Genomic DNA, 14,528 nt, shown 5'->3' with positions numbered 1-14,528 from the left:
AACCTTTCTTCTTAGGGACACATAAACATCCTCCATTTTGATTTATTTCCCTTTGAAAAGATTCAGAAGTGAATATTTAGATATTTGTGTCTCTGTCTGAACCAGGCTGCCATGCCAGAAGTGTTCCAGAGGACTGGACAAGAGACTGGCAGGACATTGGCAACAAGTTAAATGATTACTTCACTGAGCTGGAGAAGAAGGCTGATAGAGTTGTGGAAGACATGAAGAGCTCCAAGATGGCCACAGACCTGGAGTGAGTTTATCCATTCCGCCGTGTTGAATTAAGAAATAGTTACATATAGTTCTCTGTTTGGGCAGAGAATGGCTGTGATTGGATGGATGGCTCTTCAAACATATGTGGTCACATGACCAATTTCTTCTAAGGTTGTCTAGAAACAAGGAGTGGCACTACTTCCCCCTGGCACAACTCACCCCACTCTCTCCTATATGGCTTTAACAAACTCCTACAATTTAACATTCAGATCATTTCTGACATAGTTGGCATTTAGAATTTTTGTTTTCAACTTGAGTTTCATCTTTATTTGCTCTGAACTATTATTAAAATTCTTCACTAAAACAAAGGAAAAAACCCTAAACTCATCTGTCCCCCTCAACAGCACCCTGTTCCAGGAGAGCGTGTCTGAGCTGACCGCGTACCACGATGACCTGGCGAAAAAAATGGCCCCGGTTCTTTCAACGGTTTCAGAGAATTCACTCAGAGACATGCAGGGGCTGTCCGACAAACTGAGCAACGACATGGGAGAGGCCCGCGGGCAGATGGAGGAGTACAGCAAGGAGGTGCAGGCCTTGTTGGAGCAGGGCGTAGAAGACATCAAGGACCGGTTCTCCACCTACATCCACAAGCTGAAGAAACGCGTCAACAAGGACACGGAGACCATCCAACGGTGAGTATAGTGTACAGACTGGAAAATTGTATCCTTCTTTAACAACTTGACTTATAAGGACTACTGTGACTTCCGCATGATGTTTGAATGTAGGACTCTTACTTGGACCCTTAAAGGAGAAGTAAGTGATATGGTCCTTTTAGCTAAACTTCCGGTCAGTGACTGGAGTTAGCAGTCCCCTCCCTCGTCCCCACGTCACCACAACATGAACACACAGCAGTCTTCGTCAGATAGTGCAGCGATGGTCGTTGTTCACGGTCACAGAGACCCGCCTCTTTATAGCACTCTGTCTCCTGATTGCATAAAAATTAATGGTATACTCAAATGTTATCTGCCAATTACTGCAAAGCTGAATGACTGGGACACCTGTGTAATGAATTGCGCATACTGTTAAAGTGATTGCTGTATTAAAGGTGAAGTAAGCGGTGTATTTATGTTAAAATAAGTGTTAAATCGCTATTTATTCATACAGTGATCACTTACATAATGTGCGCTTTTCATAAGGCCAATCTCTCAGCTGCTCTGCATGTAATCGGCAAATAAACTTATTGGAGGATCCCGAAATTTTTATCCAATCACAAGAGAGAACGCTACAAACCGACACCCGTCTCACTCATGGTCTCACTGCCGGTGCACGCCAGAGCAACAGATGGGTGAATGTTTATGCGCCTACAATGGCGGAGCAGGTAAAAATCCTTCCCAATGTCTGTTTTGATGGTTTTTATCATGTTTTATCACACTTATGGATCTGAGATGACGCTAAATAACTCGCTGCTTGAAGACAGGAAGTTAGCTAAAAGAACCATTCCGCTTACAGCACCTTTAATATTGAGTGATTTAACTCTTATATTAACAAAGAAAAATCACTTACTTCTCCTTTAATTAGGTCAATCGGAACATAAATATCTATCAAGATCTAAAACCAATTTCCTCTTAATCCCGAAGCAATGTGATAAATCCCAATAGTTGTTTCTGAAACGTATAACTTTTAAAATGTTTATTTTCTCTCAGGCAAGTTTCTGACTACGCTGAGGAGATCCAGACCCGCACTTCAGACAACGTGGGCGACATGAAGCAGCACATCGACCCGTTTCTAACACAGGTCCGTGACAACGCCCAGGCAAAGCTCTCCGCCTTCAACGATCTGCTGAAGTCAGAGCTGGATTATTTTGAGCCCCAGATCCGCACCGCAGCTGAAGAAATAAAGGAGGGACTCAAGGAAGTCGCTGAAGACCTGCGATCTGCTTTAGGGGACGGGATGGAGGATGTTGGCAACTATTTCAAGGCTGTTGTCAAAGGGTTAAGTGGTTAATTCTAACCATGAATGGGCTATCTGTTCACCCTAACCATCTGTTTACCCTATCCACTGCTTTTTTTGTAACAAAAAAACGCTTCTGTAAAAGATTCATGAGTGCAAATGCTCAGCAATAACAGAGGAAGTCTTTGTTTTAATCACAAATCACAATCTAAATATGTGTCTCCGTCACAAGTTTGCCTCAATAAAAAAACAGCTTCTATCACGTCTGCACGATATTATTATTCTGTTCCTTTAAAAAAAATCTAAAAATAAAGTGTTCAAAAACATATTATTCATTTTGTCTGTTTGAAAGTGTTTTGTGTTAATAAACTCGATAGCGCTTTATAATACAGCCCGCGTTTTACTCTGTAAGTTCCCGAAACTTCCCAAGGATTTTCATGGAACTTACTGTGTAACTTTCCATTACTTATCTAATAATTATGTGGAATTTACAGTGTCCACTCCATAATACAGCTGGTCCTGTTGTTTCTCAGATACCCAGTAAGTAGGCTACCTCGCACGTTCAGAGTAAGTAGGCTACTGAGCAGTGGCGGCTCCTGACAATAATCTCAGGGGGGGCAATTGTTGCCATGATGGGAAATATGACCCAAAATTAACCTAAATCAGATAGCATATGACAATGTCATATTGCATTTAACTGTTTGTTTTTCCTGTTCATCTGGCATAACCACTCTGGCAACATTAGACAAGCATTGCACTGTACAGTATTTTTGGAAATTAAGTTAGTTAATTTCTTGAATAAAATTATTTTAGCTCTAAAATGATTTAATTATCCGGCTGTGGCCATCACAGATAACTTGTCATCTACCAGTGTGCTCCTCAGATAGGCTTCCTTTAAAAGTTAGGAGACAAAAATGGATGCTGGCATAGCATGTGCAACATTAACAGTGCTAATCATCACATTGGTTTGGGTTACTACTGTCTACAGCACTTGGTAGGCGGGTTTATGTCGGACGGTGAAAGCAGCTGTCAGCTAAACGACGATCAACAGCTGATCGCCGTTCAATAGCCGATCAGCTGTTGAACGGCGCTGGCTCGTATATGCAGATTGATGTTTAATGTTTGTTTTACCTTTTCTGAGAGATGATGCATAGGGGTGACACCCAAAGTTATCCATGCGGTCTCTGTGCTGCCATCAGGATGGATAAAAAGCCAGTATACAGTCCATATCATCATGCAGCGGCAGCAGGACAGAGCGTTAGCGCATTAGCATCCTGCTAGCCTCGTTAGCCGTTCAAACGAGCCCCGTGAAAATCCGCGTTTATAAGATCCCCCAATCCATCTTGGTAGATACTTGCTTGATGGTTACATTTTGTCTGGGAAAGACCTAGTCCGAGTCCGATCAAGTAAGTAGCTTGCCAGCCTAGCCTGAGTTGATATAAAGTTGTGTTGGTCTTGAATATGACCGCTCTGGGCTGCATACTGGACATGTGACTGTATCAGTCACTGTAATTGGTTTATTGTTTACTGTACGTATGACGACAACACGTTAGGGCGAGCACCCCCGGAACCCATAGAGATTGCATTGCGAGGCTTGCAGTTTGAAAAAAAAAAGTTTTACATTGATGTCTATGAGAGCGCTGGGGGCGATTTTCAACCAGCCCGACATCGCCCCAGAGTGACGGTACAGAGCACAGACGCTGATTGTACAATGATATTCAGACTTAGATGCAGGTAAAAACTGTATTGAAATCATAAATTATGATTATTAATACAAAAAAAAAAAAAAAAAAAAAACATCATTATTATTCATTATTATATTTTCGTTTTTTGCTGATATGGCTCAAGGAGGGCGGCGCCCTATCGCCCTCTATGGGCGAGCCGCCACTGCTACTGAGGAAGATCACATTTTGGTGTAATAAAGAACAAGACAATGTTTCATAACTTCTTGCGTTCCTTATCGTTGTGTTATCTTCATCCTCGGATGATATTATTGTCCGTCCGTTTGTCACCTGATAGAGGTAAGTTTACCTGAGCTGCTGCAGGGCCGGACCATCATGGTGGCGAGGAGCTTATCTTCAAAGAAGCCAATTCATAAGTGCATTCAATGAAGCAGAAGACGTAAGAATAATAAATTCCTGGAGGGTTGATGAAGCTTGTCTGACAGCTAAGCACACATGCATAAATGATTGTCATTACTGCCACGAAAGAAAGGCAAAAACATCTTATTGCACTTCATCCATGTTTACATAGTAAGAGAATAGCAATACCCACCCACCACAATCCACAAACAGCCACAAACCTTATTGAAAAACACCTCATAATAACAGGACTCATTAAAACAGGAATACATGATCTGCAAGGTGCAGACTATTATCGACCTGCTTATTTATTTATCGGTCTAAAGGCAGTTATTTAGATTAATTTACACGTCTCTTACACTTCAGTAGTGCAGTCACTTTTGGGAGTTTTGCTGTGTACTTTACGTGGAGCCCAAATAATACACAAATAAATAAAAAGGTTGCAACAACACAGTTTAAGCTTGGAACATCAGACGAAGGTCAGTAGTCCTAAAAACATTTATTGGGTCGATACATCATCGCCAAACAGAATAAATAGTGAGTGACGAGCTTGTGGCTCTTATATACTAAACAGATCATCACAGAGGTAAGTCACAGACCTCTTCTCTCTGACTTCTTTATTTTGTTTTTTAACTGTGTCAAATAAGTTGTTATGTTTATATTTATATAAGGCGAGACACTGCCACCAAAAACATTGTTTTTAAAAGGACAGGTACATTTTTTAGATTTTTATCTATTTTGCTTCCAAAGTTTAAAAAGTCCAAAGTGCATTTAGGTGTTTATTTTTCTAAAACTTGTCCGTTTGGGTCTCTATATTTCTCCTATACAATCATCTTTAACGGCCATTATCTAAACCTTTTTTTCAATACTCTGAATCAAAAATCTCAACTTCTAAAGCACATATCAACTAAGCTTTCCATCATAATTATTGGCAATATTCTGAAGGTTTTGTTCCTATGTTGATGAATTTACCTGACGAAAATGCATTCTTAAGACCTGTGCAGAGTATTTTTTGATACTTTGATGTAATTGAAAAAAGGCCGTGTCCAAAATAAGTTCTGTAAAAACGTATATGTTATAAAACGTATATATATATATATATATATAATATATATACAGTATATACACTGTATCAGTGTTCAACAGGTGAAATTTGTTTCACGCTTATGTCAGTATTGAGATACATTTTTATAATGTGATATTTCAGGTGTCTATATTGCTGTTCATCATGAGGGTCTTTGCAGTATTCCTTGTGCTCTCCGTCCTGTCAGGTGAGTTTAACATTTCTTCTTAAGGTAAGGTAAGGTAACTTTATTTGTACCCGAGGGTAGATTTGGTTGCAGTTAAAAAGAATTGGCTGCTTACACACACACGCAGACAACATTAACAACATCGACAGACAGTGACATAAAAGCGACAACAGTGCTCCAGACATAGGAACATAGATTAAAGGGACATAAACATCCTCCATTTTGATTTATTTCCCATCGAAAAGATTCAGAAGTGAATATTTAGATGTTTGTGTCTCTGTCTGAACCAGGCTGCCATGCCAGAAGTGTTCCTCAGGAGGATTGGACAAGAGACTGGCAGGACATTGGCAACAAGTTCAATGATTACTTCACTGAGCTGGAGAAGAAGGCTGATAGAGTTGTGATAGACATCAAGAGCTCCAAGATGGCCACAGACCTTGAGTGAGTTTATCCATGCGTGAATTAAGAAATAGTTACCATAGTAATAAATCAGTAATACTTTACTATATGTTCATAAATATTTCAAAAATAGAAGAAACTTTTACGGTCTAGACTGTTTGACAGGATGTTCTGGGCGTGGCCGTATAAAACGGCCTCCAAGGCAACAGTCATTGTTTTCATAGAATGTTCGGGCAGAGAATGGCTGTGATTGATTCAAAATACAAATTGTGTAATAAGAACCAGCATAGCCCACCTAATCTAACCCGAATTTCTGTAAACTTTATCAAGCTTAAATGACAGTAGGGGAGAACGGGGTAAGTAGGCACACTTTTTACTCTAGTGAGAATTGCTCATCACCTAAACATCTTTCAATAGTCATTCCTACATTAAATTGAAGCTTAAGGTGTTGGCTTGACATGTGTACCCCTCACTTGTTCTATCTTATTGTAATAAAGAAGAAATTAATCGTCAAAGACACCCTTACACATTGTGACAACCAACCCCATCAAGGGGTCGGTTGTCACACACTATGGGGTTGTTTGTCACAATGTTATCTTAATGGGAATAATCTTAAAAAGAAGACGAGAAAGCAGAACAAAATTTGAACGTGTAATTGCATTGTCAAGTTGACAAATAGGCCTACATAACTTACTGTAGCCTTGGCAGCTGGTCTAGTTTGGGATGCACTGGGTTGTTTTGATTTTGTTGCCCTTTTTTCTTTTGCATGCTAGCTGCCTTTTCCTGCTCTATTCTCTCCTTCTCTGGGGTGTCAGTGAGGACACAGCTTGACAATTTCTTTCGTTATTGTGTTCCTTTTCTGGCTGCAGACTTTGGATAACATGTGACAACCAACCCCCCAAAAAATGTGATGACCAACCCCAACTTGAATTTGTTGCTAGCATCAAGGCCAACAACCATCTGACAACTAATTAGCTTGCTAACCATAATCTAAACTATAGTTTACCCTTCACACTTTTTATGGGTAACAAGTGTTTTATTATAAACCCATTGTGTAAAAGCCTAGAAGAAAAATACTGAGGAGCTAAATATTTTCAATTTGACATGAAAAACACAAACAGTCCTCTCACCTCAAATTCAGCAGTCTAACTCCAAGGAAGACTATGTAGGTGACCTCTGACCCCAATTGTGGATATTTACATACCAACATTTCACAGACAGCGCCTTCTGGTTCCGAGATATAACGATTGTGACAACCAACCCGTGTGACAATTTACCCCGTTCTCCCCTACCTTTAATTTGGATTGATTAATATGCCTAACTATTTTCAGATGCCTACTTTAATGCAACTAACTCCCCAAATTACATAGTCAGAAGGATTTTGTGAATTTGGGTTTGCAGGGGCTTTAACCATAGACCATAGAGAGTATATAAAATGGATGTAGCATCCGGGCTGACCTCAGTTATTCCAACTGCATCCAATCGTCCTGGCCTATGCGCTTCGCCATCTTGGCAGATTTTTACTCCGCCTCATTTCCTCTTACCGAAAAAGGGCATTGATGTGACGTCGGGTGAAGGGTGATACACCCATCTAGCTGACGTATAGCTCCGAGGCGAAGTGAGGGCCAACGGGTAGCTAGCTGTCACTCAAGAGGCTGAGCCCCTAATTATTCATACACTTTAACCTCCAATAGAATAAAAACTAGCCTGCTAGAAACAAATTCACCCCCCTCAGTGTTGTCATGGAGATATTACCTAAACATACAGACTAGAATGTTTTTTTTATACCAGGCCTTAATAAAGTTAACAATGCTGTGAAAATGGCATATTTAACATGGGAGTCAATGAGAAATTGCTCTGTTTTGAAACCTGCCCTTAGTGGCCACTCTGTGAACTGCAGCAATTTTTGTCACTTCCGCATTGGATGCTGGTAGAACTCGCTGTGGTTGGGGCTTGCCATAGACTGTATATTATGGTGGCCAAGAAGGGTCAACACAACTGCAAAAGCCACAGCATAAATGCAAAAGGCCTTCTCGACCACCATAGTATTTATGGCTTTACAAACTCCTACAATGTAACATTCAGATCATTTCTGACATTATTGGCATTTTGAATTTTTGTTTTCATCTTGAATTTCGTCTTGAATTGCTCTGAACATTATTTAAAATTACTCACAAAAAACACAAGAAAAACCCCTAAACTCATCTGTCCCCCTTCTTCCCTCAACAGCACCCTGTTCCAGGAGAGTGTGTCTGAGCTGACAGCTTACCACGATGACCTGGCGAAAAAAATGCTCCCGGTTCTTTCAACGGTTTCAGAAAATTCACTCAGAGACATGCAGCGGCTGTCCGACAAACTGAACATCCAAATTGTCGAGGCCCGCGGGCAGATGGACGAGTACAGCAAGGAGGTGCAGGCCTTGTTGGAGCAGGGCGCAGAAGACATCAAGGACCGGTTCTCCACCTACATCCGCAAGCTGAAGAAACGCGTCAACAAGGATACAGAGACCATCCAACGGTGAGTCATGTATAGATTGGAAAATGGTGTCCATCTTTAACAACTTCACCTATAAGGACCTTCAGTTGTTTCATTGACTTTTATTGGGTTCTCCTGAGAAGATTTTCAAGAACTTATCAGAACTTATTGGAAAAAACACAACACTCGTTGCATAATTCACCTGAAGTGATTGGGAACGTGGTTTACGCAGACAAAAAGGTCACGTCTGAGCAGTGTTTCTGTGCTTCTTAAAATGTATGACTTTGCTAGCAAGCAAACAAAAGAAAAATATTCTTTTCAACATCAACAACAAAAAAACAACTAAATAACAAACTAACAACAGAAAACACTATCAAAATCTATTCTAAATACAGTGAACATCTGAAATAATGAATCAATCATGGTTTTTATTTTTTCTTCCATAACTTCAGCATGATGTTTGAATGTAGGACTCTTGTTCCCTTAATTAGGTCAATCGGAACATAAATATCTATCAATATCTAAAAAAGCATGCTTAATCCCGAAACAATGTGATCAATTCTAATGGATATTTCTGAAATGTATTCTTCACTCTGTTAATACGATGTTTATTTTCTCTCAGGCAAGTTTCTGACTACACTGAGGAGATCCAGACCCGCACTTCAGACAACATGGGCGACATGAAGCAGCACATCGACCCGTTTCTAACACAGGTCCGTGACAACGCCCAGGCAAAGCTCTCCGCCTTCAACGATCTGCTGAAGTCAGAGCTGGATAAAGTTGAGCCCCAGATCCAAACCACAGCTGAGGAAATGAAGGAGGGACTCCAAGACCTGCAATCCGCTATAGGGAACGGGATGGAGGATTTTGGCAACTTTTTTGAGGCTATTGTCAAAGGGTTAAGTGGTAGATTCTAACCATGGAGTTAAACAGAATGGGCCATCTGTTCACCCTTTCCACCGCTTTTTTTGTAACAAAAAAAATGCTTCTGTAAAAGATTCATGAGTGCAAATGCTCAGCAATAACAGAGGAAGTCTTTGTTTTAATCACAAATCACAATCTAAATGTGTCTGTCACAAGTTTGCCTCAATAAAAACAGCTTCTATCACGTCTGCACAATATTATTATTCTGTTCCTTTAAAAAAAATCTAAAAAGTAATCAAAAAATATTATTCATTTTGTCTGTTTGAAAGTGTTTTGTGTTAATAAAATCAATAGCGCTTTATAATACAGCCCGCGTTTTACTCTGTAAGTTCCCGAAACTTCCCAAGGAATTTCATGGAACTTACTGTGTAACTTTCCATTACTTATCTAGTAATTATGTGGAACTTCTAGTGTCCACTCCATAATACAGCTGGTCCCTGTTGTTTCTCGGTAGTTACCCAGTAAGTACCTGGTACGTTCAGAGTAAGTACTGAGGAAGATCACATATGTATTTTTGGTGTAATAAAGAACAAGACAATGTTTTATAACTTCTTGCGTTCTTTATTGTTGTGTTATCACATATGTATGTTATATGACATATCTGTGTTATATCTTAATCCTCGGATGACATTATTGTCCGTCCGTTTGTCACCTGATAGAGGTAAGTTTACCTGAGCTGCTGCAGGGCCGGACCATCATGGTGGCGAGGAGCTTATCTTCAAAGAAGCCAATTCATAAGTGCATTCAATGAAGCAGAAGACGTAAGAATAATACATTTCTGGAGGGTTGATGAAGCTTGTCTGACAGCTAAGCACACATGCATAAATGATTGTCATAACTGCCACGAGAGAAAGGCAAAAACATTGTGTTGCACTTCATCCATGTTTACATAGTAAGAGAATAGCAATACCCACCCACCACAATCCACAAACAGCCACAAACCTTATTGAAAAACACCTCATAATAACAGGACTCATTAAAACAGGAATACATGATCTGCAAGGTGCAGACTATTATCGACCTGCTTATTTATTTATCGGTCTAAAGGCAGTTATTTAGATTAATTTACACGTCTCTTACACTTCAGTAGTGCAGTCACTTTTGGGAGTTTTGCTGTGTACTTTACGTGGAGCCCAAATAATACACAAATAAATAAAAAGGTTGTGTCATGGAATTGAAATACCAACCTTTAAAAGATGAGAATTTAGTCAATTAATACGAGGTGACACAATGTTTAAATACAAAAATAGAACAGATCGTTAATGTTTGCAAACATGAGTCAAGACAACAATCAAGCAATGGGATTGTGTGAAATGACCACCGATAGGCGGTCATACAGAGAGTTTATAGGGAAATCTAATTACGCACGAACATTCCAGCCTACGTACAAGATTCTCCTCAGTCAGAGAATTGTTAGTTATCTTACAGACACAGTTCTCCGGAGCCTTCTCAGTCAAAACATACATTCCCGTACGCCGTTTGAGTATCTCAGAACATAATCAGAACATAACAACCTTCACCATACGGTCAGAACCTTCACCATAAGGTCAGGTCAGAACTTCTGTTGATTAACTTATGCTTATTTAGAGTCAAGATGGCATTAGTCTAAATAAACACATAATTATTATGACTGTAATAAACAATTCCACAACAGTTGCAACAACACAGTTTAAGCTTGGAACATCAGACGAAGGTCAGTAGTCCTAAAAACATTTATTGGGTCGATACATCATCGTCAAACAGAATAAATAGTGAGTGACGAGCTCGTGGCTCTTATATACTAAACAGATCATCACAGAGGTAAGTCACAGACCTCTTCTCTCTGACTTCTTTATTTTGTTTTTTAACTGTGTACCCTATTCACCTGCAGTGTCAAGCCATACATGACTTATATTACATTGAATAAACGGTCAAAAATAATATGTATATGTATCAGTGTTCAACAGGTGAAATTTGTTTCACGCTTATGTCAGTATTGAGATACATTTTTATAATGTAATATTCCAGGTGTCTTTATTCCTGTTCATCATGAGGGTCTTTGCAGTATTCCTTGTGCTCTCCATCCTGTCAGGTGAGTTTAACCTTTCTTCTCAGGGACACATAAACATCCTCCATTTTGATTTATTTCCCTTTGAAAAGATTCAGAAGTGAATATTTAGATGTTTGTGTCTCCGTCTGAACCAGGCTGCCATGCCAGAAGTGTTCCAGAGGACTGGACAAGAGACTGGCAGGACATTGGCAACAAGTTAAATGATTACTTCACTGAGCTGGAGAAGAAGGCTGATAGAGTTGTGGAAGACATCAAGAGCTCCAAGATGGCCACAGACCTTGAGTGAGTGCATCAATGCCGCCATGTTGAATTAAGAAATAGTTGCCATAGTAATAAATCAGTAATCATTTACTATATGTTCATGTATGTTATAAAACTGGCCGCATGAAACCGCCTCCATGGCAGCAGTCATTGTCTTTATTGATTGGTTCAAAATACTAATTGTGTAATAAGAACCAGAGCATCAACCATCTTACCAAATTTTTTGTAAAATTTATCAAACTTAAATGAAAATATCTTTAATTTGGATTGATAGATTTGCCTAACTCTTCAGATCATGCAAATAACTCCCCAAATTACATAGTTAGAAAGGATTTTGTGGATTTGGGTTGCTTCAACCATAGACTGTATAATACGGTGGCAGAGCAGGGTCAACACAACTGCAAAAGCCACAGCATGAATGCAAAAGTTTAAGCCTTTTGCTGTTGTTAGGACCTTTCTCGGCCACCGTATTATATGGCTTTAAAGGTGCAATGTGTAGAATTTTATCCAGATGCTACTGTACACTGCCACACAGGATTGTACAGTAAGCACTAGGCATGATGGGAGCATCACTTCATCAACCTCTCTTCTTACCCTGATGCACCATTTACTCTGGAACAGGGTTAGTCTGGTCTCATCAGATCACACAACCTTTTTCCATTGCTCCAGAGTCCGATCTGTATGCTCCATGGCAAATTCAAGCATGTTCTCCTGATAAGCCACACTGATAAGTGGTTTTCTTAAGGCTACACATCTGCATAGTCCATATCCCTTGTGTTCTCTTTGCATTGTGCGTGTGGAAATGCTCTTACTTTCACAATTACACATAGCTGGGAGTTCTACTGTCGATATTTTACATCAACACAAGCATGATTTCTCAACTCATCTGCCCCCTTCTCCCCTCAACAGCACCCTGTACCAGAAGAGCGTGTCTGAGCTGACCACGTACCAAGATGACTTGGAGAAAAAAATGGTCCCGGTTCTTTCAACGCTTTCAGAGAATTTACTGGATGAAGTGCCGATCCTGTCCGACAAACTGAACATCGACATGGTTGAGGCCCGCGGGCAGATGGAGGAGTACAGCAAGGAGGTGCAGGCCTTGTTGGAGCAGGGCGCAAAAGACATCAAGGACCTGTTCTCAACCTACATCCGCAAGCTGAAGAAACGCATCAACAAGGATACGGAGACCATCCAAAGGTGAGTTATATACAGAGAGAGAGGCTGATGGGAAACTGTGTCCATCTTATAGCTGCACTTTGTAATGTACAGATTGGAAAATATGTGTCCATCTTTAAACGAATATGTTAAAAAATATATATTTTTGCTTCACTCTCCGGCTCAAGAAAAGGTTACAGAAGCTGTTCCTTTATACGTGCATTTTTGATATAGAAATGTGCAAAGGTCGCTCATCCAGGTTTGCTTAGCTCGAGCAGGTCAGAAGATAAACCTTGCAACATCACTAAACGCTCTTGTTGGGACTTGTTAATTCATCACGCTATGTTGCGCTCTATGTTTTTACAAGTTATGTGATTTTAGAATGAAATGGAAGAATCAAATCAAAATCAAACATGACCGCCAAAGGCACTTCCTGGTTTCTTTCCTGTTCATATTTTGTTTTTTAAATTACGTAATGTGAAAAAATACAGAGCGCAACGTACCGTGGTAAATAAACAAGTCCTAACAAGCAAACAGTGCTTGGTGAGCGTTTAGTGAGGTTGTGACATTTATCTTCCGCTTACAGCACCTTTAATATTGAGTGATTTAACTCTTATATTAACAAAGAAAAATCACTTACTTCTCCTTTAATTAGGTCAATCGGAACATAAATATCTATCAAGATCTAAAACCAATTTCCTCTTAATCCCGAAGCAATGTGATAAATCCTGATAGTTGTTTCTGAAACGTATAACTTTTAAAATGTTTATTTTCTCTCAGGCAAGTTTCTGACTACGCTGAGGAGATCCAGACCCGCACTTCAGACAACGTGGGCGACATGAAGCAGCACATCGACCCGTTTCTAACACAGGTCCGTGACAACGCCCAGGCCAAGCTCTCCGCCTTCAACGATCTGCTGAAGTCAGAGCTGGAGAAAGTTGAGCCTCAGATCGGCACAACATTTGAAGACGTCAAACAGGGCATCCAGCTAAACTCTGAAGGCCTGCGATCCGCTATAGGGGACGGGATGGAGGAGGCGGGCTCCTATTTTCAGCTTATTGTCGAAATGATAAGGGAGTGATAACTTACCATGGGGTGAACAGTCTCGTTATCTAAAAGATTCGTAGGCCTAAGTGCAAATACTCAGCAATAAGAGAGGAAGTTTTTGTTTTAATCACAAATCACAATCTAAATGTGTGCCCCAGTCACAAATTTGCCTCAATAAAAAACAGCTGCTATCTCGTCTGCACAATATCTCCCTTTTTTGTCTTTTTGAACGTGTTTTTGTATGAATTAACCTACCTCTAGTGTTTGAACATGTTTAACAGGAAGTTATAATAACAATAATGATTATATTTAAAAGATATAGGCACTGATACATCTGTAATAAGCCAATATCGACTCTGCAGATGGATCGGTCTAACTGCAGTTATGGAGTTATACATATAAAACAGTGTTTTTTAAAACTATACTTTGATCAATGTGTGTTACTGTTTTTCACACAGAATACCACTTTATTAAGCATTTGTATTTGCCTTTGTGTACGAAATGTGCTACAAATAAATAATACATAATATGTAGCAGACCCATGGACCTATAAAGAAAGAGCAGACTGCACGTGAAGCCATGGCACGGTGAAACCACACTTTTCTACATACGTCATATTCACATCCAATCACATGTCTTCATAAATTCCCCTCAGCCAATCACAGGCGCCGATACATCACGTATTGACGTTCTCGCCGCTTAGTGTTTGTCGTTTCTAAACAA

The sequence above is a fragment of the Ammodytes marinus genome, assembly GCF_949987685.1.
Source record: "Ammodytes marinus genome assembly, chromosome: 17".
NCBI classification, from domain to species: Eukaryota; Metazoa; Chordata; class Actinopteri; order Uranoscopiformes; family Ammodytidae; genus Ammodytes; species Ammodytes marinus.
Note: the sequence above shows the minus strand (reverse complement) of the source record.